Source organism: Vicugna pacos, chromosome 16 (genome assembly GCF_048564905.1).
Source record: "Vicugna pacos chromosome 16, VicPac4, whole genome shotgun sequence".
Taxonomy (NCBI): domain Eukaryota; kingdom Metazoa; phylum Chordata; class Mammalia; order Artiodactyla; family Camelidae; genus Vicugna; species Vicugna pacos.
The window spans coordinates 12,969,747-12,994,746 of record NC_133002.1 but is presented as its reverse complement, the minus strand read 5'-3'; the positions used below and the strand labels follow the sequence as shown (position 1 = coordinate 12,994,746).

The 25,000-nt window shown below is 42.1% G+C and overlaps 2 long non-coding RNA genes across 2 annotated transcripts in view; one reads left to right on the top strand and one right to left on the bottom strand.

Moving 5' to 3' along the window:
- The window catches only part of LOC140686475 (uncharacterized), a 196,984-nt gene that overhangs the window by 37,743 nt on the left and 134,241 nt on the right, over positions 1-25,000 (bottom strand). The window contains exon 4 of the long non-coding RNA XR_012060329.1: positions 16,814-16,909. This is a non-coding gene — a long non-coding RNA (uncharacterized lncRNA). The remainder of the gene's footprint in view (positions 1-16,813; positions 16,910-25,000) is intronic.
- Positions 628-16,707, top strand: LOC140686476 (uncharacterized). The gene is made up of 3 exons (XR_012060330.1): positions 628-715; positions 5,064-5,138; positions 16,535-16,707. It is a non-coding gene; the product is annotated as an uncharacterized lncRNA (long non-coding RNA).

Below are 25,000 nucleotides of genomic sequence, written 5' to 3'. Positions count from 1 at the left end.
TCCTTTCTTATCAAAATTAAAAGTCACAAATACTGGCACAGGTATTTCTTGAGAAGTAGAAATCCTACCGTGACCATACTGCAATGAGATAGTTACTTAAATAACTAAAGATATCACATATTCACAAATGCTGCAGCTGCTATGGAAAACAGCATAGAGGTTCCTCCAAAAAATTAAAAATAGAACTACCAGATGATCCAGCAATCCCGCTTCTGGGTATCTATTCAAAAGCACCGAAATCAGGACCTCAAAGAGGTATTTACACTCGCATGTTCACTGCAGTGTTATTCACAAGAGCCAAGATGTAGAAACAAATGTACATCAATGGAAAAATGGATAAAGAAAATGTGTTTTACTTTATGTTGCACACCAGAAATTGAAACACTGTATCTGACTATACTTCAGTTTAAAAAGAAAGAGAGAAAAAAATAAAAATGCTTAAAAAAAACACCTGTTTTATACATACAATGGAATATTATTTGGCCCTTAAAAAGAAGGAAATCCTGCCATTTGCCACAACATAGATGAACCTTAATGACATCATAGTAAGTGAAATAAGTCACAAAAGGCTAAATACTGCATGATTCCACTTATATGAGGAATCTAAAATAGTCAAACTCAGAAGCAGAGCAAAATGGTGGTTCCAGGGACTGCAAGGAGGGGGAAATGAGGAGTTGCTATTCAAAAGATATAACGTTTCAGTCACAGAAAATGAGTAAGTTCTACAGATCTGCTGTACAATGCCGTGTCTACAGTTAACAGTACCATACGGTACACTTTAAAAATTATTAAGAGGCTACCCTTATGTTCAATGTTCTTACTATTAAAAAAGTTGACACCAGAGTTCTTTGGCTAATGTTTATAATCAAACAAACAAATGTCAGTGTTTGCTATTTCCCAGATAACTGGTATGTGCTAGGATGAGGGTGTGCACTTAACGACTAACTGTACATTGATGAACACACAGCATAGCCCCAGGAGCCAGTGCATGGTTAGAGGACAGGGAACAGGAAAGCACTGAGTCACCTGGAGCAGGCCAGCCAATGGCAACCACCGCCTAGTCCTCAGTCCCAGCAGAGGCCGGGCAGGGCTAAGGGAGCCAAGAACACTGGAGGAGAATCCGCTCTACCTCATCTTGGCCCTCTGGTCCCCTAGTGTGACAAACAACTTTAGCAGAAGCACCTCCCATGACCTTTCAGCCTCCTGTCTCTTCCCTCTGAATCCCACTCTTTCCCATTCCAACCCTCAACTGCTCCTTCTACCCCACCTACCCCAGGAGAAACAAAACATAACAAAACAACAAAACTGTAGCTATCCACTGATGTTTCAAAACACAGGCCCTGGGGGGGAGGTTACAGCTCAGTGGCAGAGCACATGCTTAGCATGCACAAAGTCCTGGGTATCCCAGTACCTCCATTAAAAAAAAACCCACAGATACCATAACCCCCATCCTCCACTCACATAAGCATACATATGTTGATTAGAATGAAGGAAGATACATAGATGTCTGGTCTGCACAGATATAAAATAAAAAAGGAAAGAATCAGAATAATGAAAATGAATACATCAGTGCTCTATAAAAACATAAAACCAGATACTGTGAACTAGAAACTATCGACATTATTACTAGCATAAAATGAGGTGAAAAGAAAACCAGTTTCTCCAATAATAATCACCTTTACAAAGTAAAACACCTTAAAAAGTAAGTAACAGGTAGAGCACTCACAGAGCATGTTTATAAAAGTATCCTAAATCAGATCGCTAAGGCAGAGTCTCCACTTTTCTGCTAAAATCTTGCTACTGTGCTCATTCATCGTTGCTTAGTAAAGACCCACACCCACTACTTCTCACCAATTTGCCAGTTCATCTGACAGATTCTGCTGACGTACCAAAAGAAGAAAATTATTTCTACAAGCAATTCAGAGTTTTGCTTAAAGATGTGGTTTTTAGGAGCAAAATGTTTCTGAAATCAGAGTTTTCCAGCAGTGAAATACACACATAACCAAGTTACTGTTTGCTCTAAAATTGCCATCATATTATTTCAAAGGCAGACTACATTTTTTGTTGTTGTTGTTTTGTTTTGGTAGCCTCAGGCCTAAATTGGGTTAAGTTTAAACACTATTAGATTAACATGTAGAAGGGACTGCAGGTGCTGGTAATGTTGTTTTTGCCTGGATGCTGACCCCCTGGTGCATTCAGTTTGTAAAAATCCACCAAGCTATAATCATAGGTATGTTTACTTTTTTGTATTTATATTATACTTCAGTAGAGTTTTAAAAATAAAGATGCTTTCTTCATTGAAAGATACAGAAGACCTAGACATCTCTATGGATATGGTTTACCAACAGCCTACCTGGTTAAACTACTGCAATAGTTGCTACTTGAAACCAAGCAAGGATAAGTTCAGGCACCAAATCTTATGCCCTGGAAGTGCATTTTGACTTTTGGGGGCATGTCCAAGCATGCTGAACAATATCCTTTCTCCCCTCCCCCAGCTTCACTGACATCGTATAACATTGTGTGAGTTTAAGGTCTACAAAGGGTTGACTTGATACTCATGTATTGCAAAATGATTACCTCCATAAACCTCTCCATCATGCCACATAATTACCATTTTTTTTGTGTGTGGTGAAAACATACAAGATCTATCTACTGTCTTAGCAACTTCCAAGTATGTGTGACACAGAATTATTAGCTATAATCACTAGATTGTCCATTAGATCCCCATAACTCATTCATCTTACAACTAGAAGTTTGGACCCTTTAAACAATAATGATTAAACAGATGGGTTTTGCTCTCATGTTGCTTGGGGGTAGGGCTGTGGCTAGACATTGCAGGAAAAAAACTGCTCTGTAACCACAGCAATCCCCAAGAGATTCTGCTCAGCCATGACCAGCTGTGCCTGTCTGTCTATCAGGCAGTTCAAATTCAGGGATGTCAGAGCCAGTTGCTACCTATTTACAAAGCCACACACCTACTGTCTCTCTCTGTCTAAAACCCTTCCCTTCCCTTCCTCCCCCAGGACATCTCCACTGGACGTCTAGAACCCATTTCACCACTGGCTCTTCCCTTCTGCCTTCAAACAAGCACACACACTCCTATTAAAGGGTGTTGTGGGGAGAAGCTTATCTTGACTCCATTGGCCTTTCAATTGTTTCTCTCCTTATACTTGTGGATTGCTTGCCTCTGGATCAGCCAATCTCTTTCGGCCCTTCCCAGTATCCTCTGGTTTCTGTTTGGGTATCTAGACAGTTTCAGGGAAGACGATTCCGTTCCTGCTACCTCCAGGGATGGATGGGGCACGTGGCCTGAGCCAAAACTGAAGTCGTGCTCAATTTTCTCTCATTGTTCATGAACACCTAAAAGAATTTTGAAGAACTATGTGCCCTCTCACACATTTTTAGGGTGACATCCAAAATCTTTCCTTATCAGTTTTAGATGGTTCCAAAAGAAATAATCTTGTGTAACTTTTGACATTCTAAAATAGAACTGTTAATTCACTCTTTTACTTGTATACAACAGAATCTAAATACCATGGCAACTGGTTTCCAACATCTAAAATACATGAATGAGCTCTTCTACAACAGGCCAGATTTTCCATTGTTCTTTATTACATAAAAGTTGTATTTCTATTCTATTTCTTCCCCAGAATTTGATCACACTGTAATGTTCTTTTTGCTATTAAGTAAGCTGTTATTTGTCTGTGCAATAAAATATGTCTATTATTTGAGATTAATTTTTTGTGACCATAAGTTTCATGACGTTTTTCTGCAGTGTGATTATTGTAACTATTCCTAGTAAAAATTTAATCAGTAATCTAAATATCTGACAGGTTTTGATAAATAATGACCAAACACAAAGAGTAAAGTTGTATTGGAAAGGTATTTTTTAATGAGATGGATAAGGCAGTGTTTATATTTTAATAGGTCATAAACACATAGATAATATTACTAATTTTGAGAAATAGTTTCCAGAATTAATTCTATTGTTATTTCCTTTCTTTACATATAAGTGCCAAGACTTCATTCATATAAATATATAGAAGAGAAGAAATTTTATCAAAGGAATTAGTATTTTATTCTTATGTGCACATTTTATATGCCTAAAACCACACAGTGGTTTGTAAAAACCTATTTTTAATGATCAGTTGGTAGCTCAGGGTTTTTCTTTAACTTTGTTGGAAACAAAAGATTTGGAAATCACATATATTGCTAATAAAATTGTTTCCCAGTTAGAGTCAGTCACCTTCTCAACTTTGAGGAATTATATCCAAAAAGGCTTTACCTAGATAGCAAATGACCATGAATTTTAGTTGTTCTTTCACTACAAGATACTGTATTTAGTCTGATTTACCCAGAAAGGGTATGGAAAATGGAAATATTGTTAATTTCAATAAATCATTACCAATACATTTTAAAAATAAGATGTTTATCAGATGCCTTTAATGTACTTCACAGAAACCTTGGAACAGCAGATTTTACTCACCAAATTTATAGGAAATGTCTGTCATATAATCATGCTGACAAATTCCCATCTTATTATTAAACCTGCAGCCAAATAGACTTACTTTGTCAGAAAAGACTCTCTTCACTTCTCAAATCAAACACAAATGTCACTCATGACATCATGTCACATCTGAATTCATGATTATAGAGGAGGCAAGGGGAAATCAGTCACCCCAACTTTTCAGTCCTTCTCATTTATTCCCCTTAGCTTTGTTTTCACGAAATTCTCCCCCTGCAATGACACTTACTGTAAGCACAGTGGCGGGCAAGGAGATGTGAGGGCCTTTTTCACATCTAATGGCTTTAAATGGAAATTGTCCCACCACCCCTCTCTGAATCCAGAACATACCAAGGTGACCTAATACTTGCTTTCTAAGTCATGCTTCACAGGTATTTGCATAAGACAGGAAAAATCTTAAGCCCTGATTAAAGAAGACTGCTTTAACAACAACAATTCATAACTGTCCCTTCTGAGTGTGTCCCAGTGGCTTCTAGGCCCTAGGGGAATGCACCATAGTGACTACCAGGATGGATGAGAGATGCCCCCTTCCTTGCAGAGCAGGAGAAAGCTGATCGTGAAAGGAGGAATGAAAAGAACTGGCCCGATGCCTCACCTGCAGACAGATTCTCAGGTAGGTCAATTTTAGGTAAGAATGCATAAGGAAAGTGAATATAAGCAAATTGATTGTCGTGTAACTACCCAAGCCTGTGAACCTTTTTGAAAGTCTCATTTACCTTCAAGGATATGCATAGCTGGTTTGAAGACTGCTAACCTAGGCCAAATCAATCACTGAATTCTCATCCCTTGGCTATAGAGATGACCCTGTGACTGAAGTTTGTCCAAGAGAGAAATGTTTTCTCTCTCCTCTGGGTTTCAGTGAGGAGGCATGTAGATCTGCAAGCTGCTGGCAGCCATCTTGGAACCATGAGGACAGCCAACCTTAGGTATTGCAAACAACTCATGGGGAAAGCAGAGAGACCAAAAGAATCCAAGTCCTTGAAAGTATCACTGAGCTTCTGGATCAAGCTTTGCCTTATACTAGTCCTCTCTCTGGCTTTTCCAAGTATATTAGCTGACACATTTACTGTTTCAACTTCTTTAAGGTGGAATCTCCATTACTTTTAACATAAACATACCAACTGATACACTGAAAGAAATTTTTTACACAAAGAGTCAGTACCTATCAGTTCCATTCCCTTTTCACTAGCCCCCTGAAATCAGCTTCAGCTACAGGGTATGAACGTGAATCAACTGTCCCTCCGTGTGCCCACAGCCCTTTCTGTAATGGCATTTATTCTACTTGGTCATGTATTGTGTAGGTCCACCTTTGCTCACCTGCAGTTCTGAAATCCACAATGCTTTGAAAAAACAGAAGCCAGGAGATGAGAATGCAGTGATAGGCTATACTAGCCTACACACACACACACACACACACACACACACACTGTACTTTGGCAATAAAACCTGTCTTCAGCTGATGCAGAGGTATTTATTTCTATTCTTCCCACTTAGTGTGAACATTTATGTGCAGAGATTACTACACTGCTGAAGTATTAAGGTGTTTGATTCTTAGGTGCTGTCACAGGCCCTGCTGGGGATGTTAGGTAATACAAGGCCACAATTCCAAATCCAAAACCTCTGGGGCCAAGTGTGTTTGGGGCTCAGTGTTTCCTATGATTTTAGAGAAGTTACAGAGCGACATATGATACATTACCCTACTGAGAGTATTACACAATACTAGTAGTGCTTCAGGAAGGCCAGGAGAAACCACCTCCAAAGCAGGAAGGACATTCAAAGCTCCTCAGAATAACAGTGGGAACCCGCTGACTTCAGTACAGGAGCAGATGCCTTAGTGATCAAGGAAAATTCCTTCACCAATACGATATTAATCTACCCCGTCTCTGAGAGAGAAATTAATGTCTTAGGATACCATAACGGTGAATGCATGAAATTATTCATTTGTCAAAATCCATGGAACTGCACAACACAAAAAGTGAACCCTAATGTAAACCATGTTCAGTTAGTATTCACATCTGTATTAATATTGGCTCGTCACTTGTAACAAATGTGCCACATCACCAATGCCAACAGGGAAGGCCATGGGGGCTGGAGGAAGAGGGCATAAGGGACTCTGCACCTTCTGTTGAAATGTTCTGCAAACATGAAAATGCTAAAAATAAAACCTATTAATAATTTTTAATTGAAAAAAGAAATTAATATCAATCTATGGGAGATATGTCTACTTTTACTAAATCACTTAGTAAAGGAACTGGTGGGCCCACAGTGAAAGGGAGCTTGGGGGGGCAGGTAGAGAGGTAGAGATCTGTGCGCACCTTCATCTCTGAAGCCAGAGCCCCCTTCCCAAAGCCTGCGCGTGGGTGAGCGTCGCTTCCCATTCGCCTGAGCTCCAGTGCTATCCAAGCTCGGGGCAGTGTATGGGGAACAGGCACAGACATACGGGGCTCGTCTGGTGGGACGGGGGGGGGTTACCCAAGGGAAACAAGTGGAAGCTTTGCACAGAGAGAGCTGAAGGTGAGGGGCGTGGGAACAGGAGGCCCAAGCCCCAGGGTAGGAAAGCCAGCTCAGGAGCTGGGGGAAGGGAGGGCCTGCATCTCAGGTGTTCCCTTGAGAGTCCACGGATGGCGCAGCAGTCCAGGTGCAGGCTCTGAAGCCCCATTCCCTGGGTTTACATTTCAGCTCTACCATTCAGCAGACGTATGACTTGGGAAGCTCCTGAATCTCTCTGGGTCTTGGTTTCCTCTTCTGTAAAACTGCGATCATAACAATATCCCCCCTACAGGTTGCTGTAAAGGTTAACCCCCCCGCCCCCGGCAGGGCGTGCAGAGCTCCCGGTGCTGTGGCGCGCGGAGCCACCACTTCACGACCATTAGGGCTTACTAGCTTTTTACCCTCTTACGCTGTAATTCTCTTTTCTAACTCTTCAATAAAGACATTTCATAGATCACAGTTAGTGGCCTGGTTCTGAGGATTTTTGGGGAACAGGGTGGCAACGAGCTGAGCGAAGGAGAAGCTGCTCCCGCTCACCTCTCCAGCAGAGGGGAGCTGGCCTTGCCCTGGGTGCCTGGCCCCCGTCTGGGGGGGGGTGGTGGCCTTGCCCCAGGTGCCTGGCTCCCGTCTGGGGGGGGGCGGTGGCCTGCAGCAGAGCCAGCAGAAGGACTCCTGATGCCACAGGAACATTCTGGAGAGGACACATGCAGAGAGGCAATAAAGTAAATCCTACAGTTTAGAGAACGCTGCTTTTCTGAAAGGGTAGCTAGAGAACCCAGTGAACCCCCGGCTAAGCCGGTACAAGGAACCCTTTCAAAATGTGCTTGTGAAACTGAGACAGATTGTACTGGGCAGCAGACAGCCTCAAAGACAGCAGCCAGCCTGTCTATAATTCCTACCTGAGAGCTCTCCACTCTTTCAAACTGTTTCAGACTTGTCCCAGCTCCTCTGCCCTGGCAATGCACTTCATAAGAAATCCCATTAGCCTCCATCCCCACCTTCCACCCTGCATCCCTCTGCGCTCCACTGACAGATCCACTTCTCCAGCACACTGCCCTCCTCACCTTCCTGTTTCTTTCAACACACCGTGGCTTCGGTGGCTTCCTGAGCCAAGCTCACGAGTTCCTCCAGGCACTTAAGGTCGTAGTGAATTCAAAAGGTTCCCCTTCACCCATGCCAGCTCCAGGCTGCTCTTCCTCCACAAGGTCCCTCCATTAAAGAAAATATTTGTAAAGGGGCCCAACCCCTTTTCCTTCCATACCTTCCCCACCATTTACCATTGAATGATTTGAAATGTATCCTTTAAAAATTCTTTTCGCCACTCCCACGCGTTAATCTGTCCTTAGACCTTCTCAATTGTTCTGCCTTCTTAAAACGTCTTTGCTTTAATCTAACACTTCTCCTGTGACCACTGTACTTACCTAATTAGAGCTGTCTGACCTTCTAAGGATTTTTCTTCCAAAGGGGAAATCCTTAATGAATTACACTTCCTTTGAATATTTGATCTTTACAAGAAGCTCTAAATTTGGATTTCCCACATTTAAGAGTTTGTATTATCAGATTAATTGGTAGGATGAATTAATTATCCCATTGTTTTCAAGAGAACATCAGGGAGAGAAGGAATGATCTTCACATACAAAAGGACCATTCAGTCATGAATAATTTAACTAAAAGGAAAACATCAACTTGGATTTGAAATGTCATTTTCTCTCATTCCTGAAACACAGACAAGGAACTAGTTCCCTGAGATCAAAATCCGGAATGTCATTTTTCTTGATGTTGGTCTATTTCACTTTCCATCTTTGCCACCTACAGGAGGTTTTGTTGTTGGTGGTGGTGTTTATTTTTTGTCAAAGCACCTGCCCACAGACTAATATGAAGTTCCAAATTCCTATACTTTCTCTAACCTCAACTTAAACCTAGGATTTCAGAGAATGAGTCAGTGCTTCCCTAGTTCTTGATTTTATTAGTTTTGATTGCCAAACATAGACCAGAGGAAAATTATTCTGAAATTTCCTTTAAAGGTCAACCCACTTCTAGGGTGACTTGCTCAAAAGAAGACACAGGAATCATTCAAATCCCATCGCTTCCTGAGGAAAGAACTCTTCCATAAAACAGCCTGGTCCTTCAGCAGCTACCACACAAACTGCTCCAAGTGAGCAAACCCAGCAGACCAAGAATTCCGACAATACTGAAGGGAGAGTTGCCAGTGATATAAACTGATGTAATTGGACATAAAATAACGTCTTCTGCAAGTTCCCAGATACGCATACACAGGGCTGAGGCGCACAGGTGAGAAGACGACAAAGTGGGATAAAACTGCTGTAACAGCAATTCTGACAACTAGGAAAACTTCTTGAATTCAGTTCCCTACCCCAGCCAAGGTCCAAATTTTGCTCCTATGATATTATACATTATTTCAGAAAATAATAACTTTTAACTTTTTAAATAAAAAGTTGAATGATCTCTCAAATCAACAGACGTGCTGCATCTGAATCCCCAGGCTCATACTGCCTGCCGGGGGCACTGCTCCGAGCCACCTCCGAGCCAGCACTACCTAGACTGCCTGAGTTGGATACTGCAATGTAAGACTTTGTCTGGCGAGACAGGGATAAGAAGTTGCTGGGCTTTCCAGCTACGGACTTAGGTACTAAACGTGAATCAAGAAATGAAGAACCTCAAACTTTAAAGTTCTGTAACCAGGAACCAGAGGAATGGTGACACCTGTTGTTAGTTAACTGGCAGTTTTACCAAAAAGAAAAGAAAAAAAAGTGGAAGTGAAGGTGATGATCTCAGTTTTTACATGAGATGAATGTCCTGGCAAAGTCCACCCATGACCAGGCGTGCGGGAAGGAAGAAGAGGTAGAGTGGACCCGAGTTGTTTGTCTGCCCAGAACCTCTCTAGGCAATTAGCCCTCCCCCACCCCTGATCTCCATGTTTCAGTAACTAATTTGACTCCCAGGACCCAGGAGTCCATCATCCCCTTGGTCCCAAGTGGTTGGGGTAGGGATAGGGTTGCCAAGTTTAGCAAATAAAAATACAAAATGCTCACTGAAGTGTGAATTTCAGATAAATAAAAGATTGTTTTTATAAGCATGTCTCAAATATTGCATGGAACATGATTATACGTTAAAAATTATTCTTCGTTTGAAATTAAGATTTAACTGAGAGTCCTGTATTTTATTTGGCAACCCTGCTTCAGGAAGAAAAGGTGACATGAGCCAGCCAGTCAGACTCGGTACTGGGACTCCTGGGGAAAGCTTTCCTTTTCCTCTGAGCTCTCTAGCCAGAAGGACCGTGAAAAGCTGGAGCCGCCCCCGGCTACATTTCCCACCACAGAGGGGGAGACTGTGTAGGTATGAAGCCAATACAGAGAAAAGCACAGCCAAGACATGGAGAAAGAGACATTCCTGGGGGCATCATTTGAATCCCAAAGCTGAACCACGCCTGAAGCCAGATCTACTCCCTGAACTTCCGAGTAATACACATCAATACATATTTTTGTTTGTTTGCATTAGTTTGATTTGCTTTTCTGTAACTTGACAACCAAGGGTCCCAACTAAACAAGGCTGGACGTTTTCACAGACATCCGTGGTGACGGGACCTGCCAGGTATGGCATTCCTGATCTGAAGGGGCCCCTGAGCTTCTAGACCTAGGACAGTCACATTTGGGGAAGCTTATGGTTAGTCCTGCAGCTGGAAAACTGTATGTTTTAGGCAGGCTTCTAATGAATTTCATGGTCCTTTCACCCCAAGCATCTGTCCCCTCCCTGACTTTACAGCCCTGCTCTGTCTTGACCTCCAGCTTTGGAGACTTGCTAGCTTCCAACTTCTGACCTGGCTTTGACCTATTCTTTCATCTTGAACTTCTGCCTCAGTGTTCTTTGCATATAAACTGTATTTTCAAATTGCTTCAGATTCCTCCTGCTGTTTCTGCCCCCTCTGTCCTCCGTAACCTGGATCATTGCTGTTTTTAATAAATCTACCATAATCTGGTAACCCGATCCAGTGAAGAACACTAGTTCTAATTCAGGGACAGAAAAAGATTCTAGAGGTCCAAGCACTGAAAAAACTACACATCCCTTCTATATAATTCAAGAGAAAAGGGGAAACAGAGGCCAACCAATATATGTGTACTCCTTTTAAGGGGAAGGATTTACACAGAATTCTTTGAATTCCAGCTCCACCCTTACAAGCTGGGCAACACTGAACAAGTTATGGAAAACTGGATTTCAGGATCACAAGGCAAAACTCAAGAAAACAATTCTCTGCCTGCATGATGAGGGTTAGGGGAAATACTGGCCAGGAGGGCTGTAGTATCTGACAGTCATTCAGTAAATGTTACTTTGACTTCAGTTTCACGATTAGCTCTAATGGTTTTTCTTCATTTAAGTGACTGTTTCTTGCAAAATGTATATCTGAAAAAGAGCTCAGAACCCAGAATGCATTAAGAATTCCTACAATTCAGTAAGAGAAATAAACACTTTTTTAAAAAGTAGACAAAAGATTTGAATGAGAACTTCCCAAGAGAAGTAATCCAAGCGGCCAATTGAGCACAAAAAAATATACTCAACATCATCAGTCATCAGAGAAATGAAAAATAAAACCACAATGAGATACTTCTTCACATTTACTATTTAGCTCAAATTTAAAAGACTTAACAATTTCTAGTGTTTGGGGGATATGGAGAAAATTTGACTTCTGAGACCTTACAGGTAAGAATATAAAATGGTAAGACCACTCTGAAAAGCTGTTTAGCATTTTATTATTTATTATTAAGTTAAACATACACCACCCTATGATCTAGTAATTCCACTCTAGGTATTTACCCAAAAGAAATAAAAATACAAGTCTGCATAGAGACTTTTACACATATACTCATAGAAGCCAGCTTTTACTACAATTGTTAAGATAATAGAGACAACCCAAATATCCAACCACAGGAGAATGGATAAACAACTGTCATATTTTTACATAGATGGACACAATTCAAAAACTTCATGCTGAATTAAGAAGCCAGACACAAAAGATTACAAACTGAAGGATTCCATTTATATGAAGTCCCAGAGCAAACAAAACTAATTTGTGGTGAAAAAAATCAGAAAGCACTCATCTTTGTGGTTGGGATTAACTGGGAAGGCACAAAAGGAAACTTTCTAAGATGGTGAAAAAGCATTATATCTTAACTTCGGTGATTGTTACATAGATGCAGACATAAGTGAGATTCACTGATCTGATTACACCTCAATTTTTTTAAAGTTTAAATATTGTGACATAAAACTCAAAATTTACTTGTGTATCATAATTAAAATACCATATTTCATCAATACTAAGACACATTTCCACATTTTAACATTTCTGAAGTTAGGATGTGCCTTAGAATCAATGGCATGTTATCGTTTATGGCAGCACAACTTCTTTCATAGAAGTACATAGAAGTACATATTAGATTCATTGAAAACTGGTAGCTTCTAATTTTTTCTTTTTGCAAAATTCTTGCTAAAGTCATCAAAATTAAACTTTTCTCACAGACTCCCTACTTTGGCAGTGCACATACTTAACCTATTCAGTAATCTAGAAATGCCCCAATTTTACAGCCTATGAAATGACATTCTTTAATACCTACTTCTTCAAGTAGTTTGAAGACAAATGAAAACGGTTGCTTGACTCCAGCCCCATGTGCCTCCAGCATCCACAGCTGGGGCTCCAGCCTCTACTAATATGTTCAGCCGTGTCCCAGCCTGAAGGCCCCATCAAGCCAAGAACAGGGGACACATGACCATGGCCATGGCTCAGCAGCTCAGCTATTCTTGCTGCCAATTCCACCCTGTCCTTGGCCAGTCCTAATGACTAATTTCACAGAATAGAGAGAGGTGCCAAGTGAAATTTTTCTCTTCTCAGAATTAGTGTGAAGGATACTATATGTTGGCTTACTTAACAACTACCCTCAACCTTATTATTCCACGTCATCCTCCATCACAGAGACTGGACAGCCAAACACCAGCTTTTCCAACTTCCCCTGTCACTTGTGATAGCCACACGGCACAGCGCTGGCCAGTGAAACACATTCTGAAGTCTGCTGGTGTGGGTGAGGTAGGGAGGGACCTGGGAAAGCTGATTTCTTGCTACTCTGCCTCCCAGGGTCTTCCTTCAACTTTGATGTGATGGCTGAAGCTGGAGAACCTCTCCTTCAACTGTGAAACAGCAAGGATGAAGAGGGCAGAGTGGGAACACAGAAATAGCTTTGAAATTATAGTTAAGTTTTTAATGAATGTTAGTGATATTGTGGCTGTTTTTCTAGAAGTCCTTACCTTTTAGTGATCCATACTGAAATACAGGTTAATACAGTGATGCCTATAACTTACTTTATTATAGCTCATTGGGGGCTGTTAGGAAAGTGCGTGTAGGTATAGATGAAACAAGATCAATCATAAATAAGCAACTGTTGAAGCTGGACATACATGCATATTCTCGCTACATCTGTGTCTGTTTCAAATTCTCCATAATAAAAAGACAGACTGTGTCTGTTTCAAAGTCTCCGTAAATAAAAAGGCAGACACTACCTCTGTGATCAAGTCCAACATTATCAGTTGACTCTCACAAGGTTAACAGCACCAGGGATTAATCATGTTGATATCACGTACCTCCCCCCTCAATCTGATGCAATAACAGGGCACTCCACCTCTGCGGCATTCTTTCCCCAAGTCCACAATTGCAGGCCAAGTATGAGCAAACATGAGACAAAACCATATTGAGGGACATTTTACAAAAATACCTGACTAGCACTCTTCCAAAAGTGTCAAGGTTAAGAAAAACAAATGAAGATTTAGAAACTGTCACAGACAAGAGGCTCCTAAAGAGATATGAAGCCTAAATGCAATGTGGTACCCAGGCCTGGATTCTGAAACAGGACAAACACATTAGTGGGAAAGCTGATGAAATTCCAATAAAGTCTGTAGTTTAGTGAGTAATAATATACCAATTTCTTACTTTTGACAAATGTTTTTTAGCTACGTGAGACGTTAACGTTAGGAGAAACTGGGTAAAGGGTATATGAGAACTCTTTGTACTTTCTTTGTGATTTTCCCGTGAATCTAAAATTATTCCAAAGTAAAAAGCATATTTTGAAAAAAGTCTACAAGAAAAGAGTTTGGATTCCCAATGGCATTACTGAAGCACTGAACCCACACCAGCAATGGCCTACCTCCAGATTTTTTGTTTTGTGAGGAAAAATCAAACACATTTAAAAAAATAAATGTAACTTGACTATTACTTGAGCTGGATAAGTATGAACTGATAAAACATGTTTGTCCCTTGTCTGATGCAATTAGCTCTTAACTCCCACAGCTGAGAACAATGGCATTAAGTCCCTCACAGCACCCAGGGCAGGTTCCTGAGCCTCATGGCTGGCCAGCATCTGTCATTTCAGCAGAATTCACAGGACCAACACCCTACCCGACTCCAGGAAAGACAGGAAGTGAAAGGGGAGGAACTGTCTCTTTGGGAACCTGCCTAAAGCAAACAATTAGTAGGACCCTTTAGTAAGCAGTTGTGACACAAGAACAACACACAAAACAAATATACACAAAACGTTACGGTAGCTCAGAGAGAAAAAAAATGTGACAATGAGTGTGTGTATGTCCATGCATGACTGAAAAATTGTGCTGAACACTGGAATTTGACCCAACATTGTAAAATGATTATAAGTCAATAAAAAATGTTAAAAAAAATAAAAGATTAAAAAAAACAACAGCCTTCTTTTCAACTATATTCATCAACTATAAATGAATTAGTAAATATAAAGGAAAAAAAATCTCATTCAAGTAGTAACAAAAAACTCCAAAAGATTTAGGAATAAGCTACTAAAAATGACCAAAATATACATGAATAATAAAACTTTACAGGACATAAAAGAAGATCTGAATAATTTAAAAAACTTTATCACATTCCTGGATAGAAAGATGCTACACTGTAAAGATGTCAGTGCCTTCTAAATTAATCTGTAGGGTAAATATATTGCCAATCAAAGTTTCAATGTAAAATCTAAATCGCATATACTATACAAAATTAACTGAAAGTGGATCACATATCTTCATGCAAAATATAAAAATATAACGCATTTACAAGGTAACAGAAGACAAAATTTTTGTGATCAAAGGGATCTTGGTCACGATACCAAAAGCAAAATCTATCCAAAATCAAAAAGATAAACTGGACTTTATCAAAATGTAAAACTTGCTTTGAGAAAGACACCGTTAAGAAAAAGAAAAGACAAGACACTGACTGGGAAAAAATATTTGCAAATTGCACATCCAACAAACAGGGCCTGCTACATGATTTACGGAACCCAGTACAGACTGAGAATGTGGGATCCCTTGTTGAAAACTTGTTAACAGTTTTAAGACTGCAACAGCAGAATAGTAAGGGAAGCATGGGGCCCTGTACGACTACGCAGGTCACACTCCCATGAAGACATCTTTGCCAACAAAGGATTTATATCCAAACTATACAAAGAACTCTCAAGACTCAACAGTAAGGAAACAGATTAACCCGTTTTTAAAATGAGCAAAAGATCCGAACAGACATTTTCACGACAGAGGATATGAGGACGGCAAATACGGACATGAGAAGTTCAGCACCATGAATCAGTAGGGACATGCAAACTAAAACCACCATGAGATACCACTGCGCACTGATCAGAATGGCTGAAATAAAAAGCACTGACAATGCCAATGGCTGACGAGGATGCGGAGGAGCTGGAACGCTCACACGTTGCTGACGGGGACGCAAAACAGAACTGCTGCTCTAGAAAACAGCTCGGCAGTTTTTACAATTAAACATACACTTACCATGCGACCTAGCAACCCCACTTCTTGGTATTTAGCCAAGAAAACTGAAACTTTATGTTCACACAAAGACCTCTGCAGGAGTGTTTAAGACAGCCCTATTCATAGAAAGTGACCACAAACTACAAAGAACCTAAATGTCCTTCAGCAGAGGAGAATGAGTAAGCTGCGGTGCATCCACGCCACGGAATATCACTTAACAATAAAAGGAACAAACTCAAGAGCTTGGGTGAGTCTCAATGGCACTATGTTGAGTGAGAGATCAGTCTCAGAAAGTTATGTACTAATCCATCTATGTAACAGCTTCAAAAAGACAAACTCATAGTGATGGAGAACAGACAGTGGTTGCTCAGGTCATACTCACTGTAGTCAGAAAGATCAGAAGACCCAGAAAGATCAAGCAGGATAATGTGGGGTCTTCCCAGGTACAGACCCCCTGCCACCCTGTGTCCCTCATTTCTTGTTTGTAGAAAAGCTTTAGCCTCTTAGGCCTCCCCCAAGTTCCAAAGAGCAAATATAATCAGAGAAGTAAGACAATGCAAAAACAAAGGAAAACAGTCAAGCAAGACAAAACAGTAATAGTTTAGCCATAAAACAAAGTCAAGGAACCCTAGTCCCTCCTCAGGGGCTACAGGTAATATCCTGAGCCATATCCTTGACTTGTTTCTACAGAAACCAGGTTCCTACCAGACGAAACTGCTGACCACTAGCAGGAAGGCCCAAGAAAGATTGGAACCAGAAGGTTGATGACTGCGATTCCCCAAACATCATCCTATCACCTCACCACGCACCTGTCAGAGAACTGTGCACGAGCTGATCACACACCCATGACCCTCTCCCTCACACGGTCCCTAAAAACCCCTTCCTGAAAGGCATCAGGGAGTTCGGGTCTTTCGAGCATGAGCTTCCCTCTCTCCTTGTTTGGCACGCTGCAATAAATGATGTCCTTACCTTCATCACAAACCGGTGTCAGTACATTGGCTTTGCTCCACGTCGGGCGAGTGGACCCAGTTAAGTTCGGTAACAAGCTCAACATGGTGAGTTCTCCTGAAGAAGAAAACAAAGCAAGATTTAATTAACGAGGTGAAGACCTTAAGGTTTTAAAAGTCTGATCTTTTGGCTTGTTTTCCAAAGTTCTCCCATAACCTAAATCACTAGCTGGAGCTATCAGAAAAGCCTCCAGTGCATCATTTATTAAACTGATGCCCTGCAATAAATGGCACCTTTGAAGGGAGTGTTCACCTTCCAAAGGGCTTGTTATACTGAATTCCTATAAAAGTCTCCAGACACTGAGATATACAGTTGCTCATTACCCAGAGCGTAGGCTTCAAAAATCACATTCTTTCTCTTATTTGACAACTAATTTTGAGTCCTGACTGTATGGTGGGCACTGGAGAAAGAATGGTGAGCAAACCTTAACCATACCCTTCACCTCATGGAGTTTGCTGAATAGTGATACTTTTCCCATACAGGTTCCTGAATTCTATCCCATACTTTCTGAATCAGAATCCCCAGGGCAGTGATTCTCAAACTTCAGTGCATCTCAAAATCAGATTGCTGCCCCCTCTACCTCCAGAGTTTCTGATTCAACAATCTGCATTTCTAACAAATTCCCAGGTGATGCTGACGCTGCTGGTCTGGGGACCCCATGCTGACAACCACTGGCCTGGCACACAGAACCCAAGCATCTGCAGGTAACTCTGATGTGCGTCCAGGGTTGAGAATCACTGGGGTACCATTTGCCCAGCACTGTGTTGGTTGCTGTTGATCAGGGAATTTCAAAATAAGCACAAGTCTAGTCCCTGCTTCTAAGAAACCCACACTGAGATGGGAGAGATAAGACACAAAGCTGAACTCTACCAACAGCTGAAGTGCCTTGCTGGGTATTACCCTACATACACAAAAGCTCCAGAAATGTGGGTTCTCCATGGACACTGGAACGGGTGAAGAAATCCGCTGGTCTTGAAAACTGAGTGCTGTTTGGATAGGCAGAAGGACGCGGCAAGCTACTCCTGGGAAATTAACTTAGAGTCTACTTTCTTCCAATACGGTGACAAACCCCACTACTAGCAGCAGTCCCTGTAACTCTGCCACCAAAAGAAATCACAGGTATTTTCATGCAGTTCAGTAGCTGCAGGCATTTCAAAATATTGTTTACAGACATCACCACTTTGAAATTGTAACGGTGACAGATCTGCCTCTAGATCTTATATGAAATGCAAATACATTCGCTTCTTTTATCAACACAGCTTTTAAAATATTTTGACAACTGTATTTCAGTATAACTTGGTTTCTTCGAAATATTATATGTTTCATTGTAAGCATTTAAAACCATTATTCTGGGGAGGGGTCCATGGCACAAAAACAGGTGAAGACAGCATTAGCAGTGCCAGTAGCTGTGAGAAGCAGAGTAAGCAGAGGATAGTGAGCAGGGCATGGAGCTGGAATTAAAAGTAAATTAAGTTTGAGTTGCTTGGGTGGGGCCTTAAAAACCAAGGAGCGAATCCGTAACGTTTGGTGGATTGGCTGTCATCTAAGTTATGTGACTATCGGCTTCAGTTCTGACTGAACAGCTGCATCTGGACTTCTCAAACTTTAGCACAGATGAGAATCCCATGGAGAGCTTAAGAACATAGATCCCGGGGCCCCACCTGCAGAGATTCTGATTCGTAGGTCTCAGGTGTGTGTGGGGGGGGGGCAAAATCCACATTCCTCATGAGCTCCCAGGTGACTGACCACATACAGTGGTCTGTCCACACAGACTCCGCTTTGATTACCTCTCACATACTTAATGGCATACAGACAGAAATGTCAAGTGTAAGAACAGCTGTATCTTGTGTTAATGCTTTCCTGCATTGCGCAGTATAGTGCAAGTGAAAAGTGGGAAAGAAAAAGTGTCCCATGGCTAAATAAGTAAATGAAAAACTTAGAACAATAAAGCAAGACTTACGCTAAGAACCTTTGGGAACGGTCCCTCTTCAGGAGAAGGACATGGTGGGCTGTCATGCTGGACTAATAGTGCAAAAGACACATTTGGAGTAAAGAGGGTCTATGGTATGTCTGGAAGAACTCCCCCAGGAGAATACCAAAGCAGTCTACAGATAAGGAAGTTGTTCATAGCCTTTGCCCATGGGTCTCGAGCAGCTCAACAAAAATTACAAGATTCAGCTGAAGACAGTTTCAGTTTCAGTTTCCTTATTTCACCGAAATCATTGATTTTCCTGAATGTGAACTTAGAATCACTTGTTCTAGTGAGACCGTAGGGGAGCAGGCCTGTCTGAACAGCCAGCACCCCATGGTGAGACTGAAGCACCCGTGCAAGGTGGGCGGCGCTGCCCGGCCCCCCTTCCCCTCACCGCACAGGGCACTCTTCATCAAGCACATGCACGCGTGCTGGGCTCACGTACACACACAGTGCACCCACGGGAGCATACACCCACTGGCATCTAATCTTCAATCCTTCGCTTCTTCATGTAATTTTTACCTTGAGGACCGTTCAAAGGTGGCCGGCTAACACTTTCCCATGAGGATATGACCTCCCTTGGGGGTTTCAACAGTTACTTTTATTCTTATTGCTCAAGGGGGAAAGAATACAGAATGTGAGGCTTGAGCCTCCTGTGGGGCGATGGAAACACAGCAAATGCCTGTGTTCACTGACAGTTTTGTAAAAGGGACAAAGAATGAGAAAAGCCACTCAAACGCCTGCCATTAAGTTTTTCAGAGAGGCCAGACAAACAGCTGGGTCACCACAGGGGTCAGCTTCCCGAAGCTTGGCCTGTGGCTCTGTTCCCTCCAAAGCACGCCTCCCGCGTCCGCCAAGGGCCAGCCTGTACACAAGGCTAGTGCTTTGGATGACATTACCACCCTTTCCTTCAAATAAAAAAACCTTGTTCCTCGAGACCTAAAAATACTCCTTGGCCTTGGAGCTCAGCCTTGTTTTCATCAACGCCTGTCCACTGGACCAGCTGCTCAACTGGGACAAGCCAAAGGCAAGGAAAAAGAAGCAGTTTTGAGGAAGCTGAATCACATTTGGTTCTCTTTGAAATGTCCAGTTCACAGAAAGAGTAAAAATCTGTCCTCCTTTGAAACAGGAGAATTCCGTTCCCACCCCACACTCACCTCTTTTTAAAATTTTTTTTTTTTTCTGAGGGGGATGATCTTGGGCAGGGCAGAACAAATATTATTTTGATTGAGTTTTTTTTCCCTTGCAATTAGTACAAAGGAAAACAAGATGGGTTAATTGACTACTTTTTTCATTCATAAAAATTGACTGTAAAAATATCACAGTCAAATGAAATAAAATTTTCTCAGAGAAACACTGGGTAGATTTTATTTTACACTGTGTGTGAAATGATTTTAGTGCTCAATGGTACAGCATTCTAAATTCATGGCGGTGTCGTTTTGGTTAATAGCCCCATATTTGGGGGGCCAACCATCTAGTTTATTCAAGTCAAACTTGGGTGTCTAGCATTCGAGCAAGCACTCACCTTGCTGTCACATGCCGTGAGAGGGTCTGAGAGGGCAGCGTAGGAGCTGGGCAGAAGTCACAGCTGTTCCCAGCTTCGAGTGGGAGGAAGGATCGTGGTCAAGGGAGAGGGTGGGAGTTAGGTGTCCTGACAGTGTGATCAAGCATGGTCCGGAGAGGAAGAGATCAAGGGCAAATCAGGGGCAGAAGAGGAGCCAAACAGTGAAAGGCTGTTGTGGTGAGTGTGGATGGGGGGATGGAAAACCAACTACAGTGCAGAATCGAGTGAAAAATAAAGAAACTGGAGGGCAGAGGGGTCAGTGGTTCAAGGACAAAGGGAAAAAAGCTCCTGCAACAGGTGCTCTAGTCAGTCTCATTTGCAATTTGGAGACAAGACGTTCCGTTCAGAATGGGTTAGTCACAGGAACAGCTTCTGACATATCTGCTCTCGGTCTGTCTCCCTGACACATCCATTCAACTCAGGTCAGACAAGACAGCTCCCTCTTCCTCAGACGTCAGACTTCCCCTCTTCCCACCTTGGTTCTTTCTGTTTCTGTTCTTGCACCGGAGTTTCTTTCTCCCTGGATCCCTACCTATCACATCCTACCCACCCCTTCATGGACCATCTCAGGTGTCACTTCTACAAAGCCTTCCCTGGTCCCTCCACCAGATCCCATCTCTGCATTAAAGAAATACGTATGTACTGCTACATCTGGTGCACGAACTCTGAGGTGATGGAGAGAACAGGGTAGCAAAGGGTTTGGGGGAAGGCCTTTCCAGCCCATCTCCTCTGGAGGTGCACACTTAATACTGTCTGCATTCCAGAAAAACTCCTGTCCTATTAGTATGTCATTTTTACCTTCCCCACAATGCTGTAAGATGTCTGGTTAAGGCTGGTAGTTTTATTAACTTATGTCCTAATTGTCTGCCTAAAGGAGTTAAAGAAATTCTGGAATGAACAGTAATCAGAGTTACATGTATTAGGCATTAAAAGCAACAGAGTGGGAGCAGGAAATCTGAGTCCCTCTCTGCTTACGCAAGCCATTTCACACACCTTTTGAATCACGGTTTCTTCAAATGCAAAATGAGGAGAGTTCATCTGCCCCATCCGCATCCCAGAGCTTTGAAAGTCAACAGTGAGATAAGGCCCATAAGATGTTTACAGGCTACAAATGCTATGTACATAGAAGCATTATCAAAATAATGTTCATTTATTTTTTCAGTTACTCAGCTAACATGCATTGATACCTACTATTTGACAAGCAGGAGACTAGAGACCGTATACATACTTACACACTCGTTAACTGAATAATTAAAATAGCCTGATACAAGTTGGTAGGTAAATGTTGAGATATGCAGAAGTGAATGCATTTTTCTCTGCATCCACCATTAAGATACAAATTATCTCGACTTTCATTTTTTGTTGTTCTTTCCCCAAATTTCTAGACTATCCATATACCTATATCACTTTTCCAATTTGGAAAACAAACGTTGGTTTAATCTTAAAGGAATTAAGTTATTCTTCTCCTAAATTTCTCCATGAAGGGTCACCAAAATCCCTCATCTACATACAAATTACATGCTTTGTGCTGACGGAATTGCTGGCGGTGAGGCACCACGTATGGCCCACCTTATTCTCTTCTAAGTGCTTAATAGGATGCTTCGCACACAACAAGACTTTGTACTCCTGTACTTTAGCACAGTGCAGTTCCAGCAACTCCCTGCACAGCTCTACCCACGAATGCTCGCAGATACAAACTGGCCCTCTCCCACCTCTATTTCAAATTAGGACCAAATAACGTAGTATGTGAAAGCTCACATCTGCAACAACCAAAAGGAACCACCAATGTATGACAAAACCAAGTTAGAAATGGCTTTTGAATGATCCTCACTGTCTCTGCCAATAACTTTAAATTACAAGCACTCCCATAGGCCTCTTGCTAGCCATTTCCTTTTTTCTTTATAAAGCAAAGTTCCAGGAAATTCTATGACTAGGCATTTGGAAGTGTAAATTTCTACCGATGGGACTTTATACACAAGGGTTGCAAAGGGACCACGTTTGAACCGGAGAGCCAACACACCCCAGGAAAAAAAAAAATCAACACCCACAGTTCTCAACATGTGGGCTGACGGAGCTGGAATCTAGTTGACGGAAAAGAGAGAGAAGGGGCCACCGAGAACTCACGTCTTGGGTCTTGACTCCTCTGGGGCTTAGTCTCTCCTCTCTTTCGTTCTCTGGTCACGTTTCTTTCAATCCTATCCGTTATTTGTTGCATTTTTTTAAGAGGGATCCTCTTTTGATGAATCATCACTTTGTATTTTTAAAGCAGTTATACATGCACCCAGCAGGAAATTCAAAAGGTACAAAAGGTCACAGTGTGAAACCTCAGTCTCCCTCTGACCTTGCTACCATCATTGGCTGCTTCTTCCCCCCAGAAAGCACTAGGTAACCGGTTTCTTGAGCATCCGTTCTTTTCATTTCTACCACCAGCTCCCTAGACCAGACTCTCATATCTTCACAACTATCTTAGTGTAAGCTTGTCTCTTACACCTGCCTGTCTCTTTCCAGGCCAACATTTCCTTTCTCTAGCAGGTAGAATAACTGCAAAAATAAGTCTGAGTAGGACCTGAGCTGGATTTTGATACACACGAGACATATGAATGATATGAAAGAGGACATCCCTTTCTGGTGGCAGTGGGGAGCTTACCTGAGAGCCTGGCATATAGCAATGCTCTACACATGTTAACTGGGTAGTTGAACTAACCAATGACACAAGCATGTCTTCTCACAGGAATCAAGAAGGAAACCTCTTCACCGCAACAGAGTTCACAGTGAGAACTAACAAAGGATGGGGCCACAGAAGCCACCACTGTTACTATCTGCAGAATTACTGCTGTGCTCCAGACACTTCTACGGTTCTACGCATTGTACTATTTATTCTTCAAACACCCTTATGAGGTATCACTTCATTATCCATTTTATAGGTCAGGAAATGGAGTCTACTGGGGGAGGTTTAGTAAATTTCCAAGGATACCCAGCTGGTGTGTACTCAGAGGTCAAATCGAGACTCCAACTGTTGGGAACAAGAATGATTAGGATAAAGAAACCTGGAACATCTGGGAATTTGTCAACTTGAAATTTGGGGGACTCTTTCTACACGTTGGCATCATTCTAGGTGCTGATGAAGATCAAACAGATGCCTAAAACATGGGTCCTTCCCTGCAAATCACTTGTACATTGTATTTTTTAAGCCTGTTATCACATTGTTTAGAAGGTGACTCAAGCCACTTCATTCTGCTTTTCTGCTCTTCCCAGCTAGATTACAACCTTCCGAAGGCAGAGTCGGTGGCTGCCATTCCCTTTGAACCTTCTGTCACCGCACAGACCAGGATTCACTCCTGAGCTCCTTCCATTCCTGCACTGTCACTAGACCTAAATGTGACAGATATCCCAAAGGCTCAGCACTGGAAAGTCAAGAGCTCCTGACTTATTACAGCAGCAGTCAAAATAGTGGTGACATCAAGAACAATTCCAGAGGCGGATGTGTATCTCTGACTTGTCTGCAGAATGGAAAAGCAAATTATCCTGGCTGACGTTTTCTTTAAGCCCTAGTTCTCAGTGAACATCTACCAGCGACAAGTCATGAGCCACAAGGCATAGGGAACAATTCAGAGTCTTTCTCAACCACTGGCCATGAGAAACCACTGGCTTTGTATTTCCTTCTTTACACTAAAATATACATTAGAGACTTGTACCAGTAAATACAGTATCCACCGAAGGAGTTTACAAACTGAGGGAGCAGAATATATAACCATGACATGATTAAAAGTGAAGGACATTTTGTAAAGAACATAAAACAAGAACTGTTTAATGAAGCATAGAAGAAATGCTTCAGGAATAGAACAAGACACATCAAAATACTGGTTTGGGCACTAGAAATGGCTGCCGAGTATGGGGAAAGAGAACCTCAGCTCACCTTAAAGGAGAGCTGCCAACTACTGAGTCTTAGCATCAGAAAGGTTACAGATGTGTCACGAACTGTTGATCCCTCAGTCACGGGGTGGCTGGATGGGCAGAGAGGCCAGAGCCCTGGGAGGTGGTCTGTAGCTGTGAGAAGCCTAACCCGGGGCTCCCCAGGGGGTAGCCTGCGCCAAGTCAGAGCTGGACGGCATACCCTGCCATCCTCAGAGCAGGCAAGCACATTTACCACATGCTGAGTGGAACCGAGGAGGGCAGGGACTTCAGAGGCCAGCAGAGAGTGTGATGCTGCCAGCTGCAGGCAAGAGACCCCTGGAGTCTCTGGGAGGGCTGGTGTTCAAGGATGCCTGGAGCAGGGCATGCAGCCAGAGTGCAGCCAGCCAGCCCAGGGTGCTGGAAGGCCAAGCGGATCGTCCCGGTGGAGACAGCTCATAGCGGGAGCTCCGAATCTCGCACTTTGACTGTATCAGGCACTTCCGCGTATCTGTGGCTGATGTGCCCTTTCAGTTGGGACCAACCTAGCGTCAGGATGACTCCTTACTTAAACATGTGGACTTTCTGAAGGCTAGACCTTCATCATCTTTTGAAATATTTGATATGCAAAAGAGTTCAAGTAGATTCAAAATTTATTCTCATTATCCTAGAAATTTCAACATTATATTTGTGAGTGAAGGAAAAAGAAGAGCTATAAATT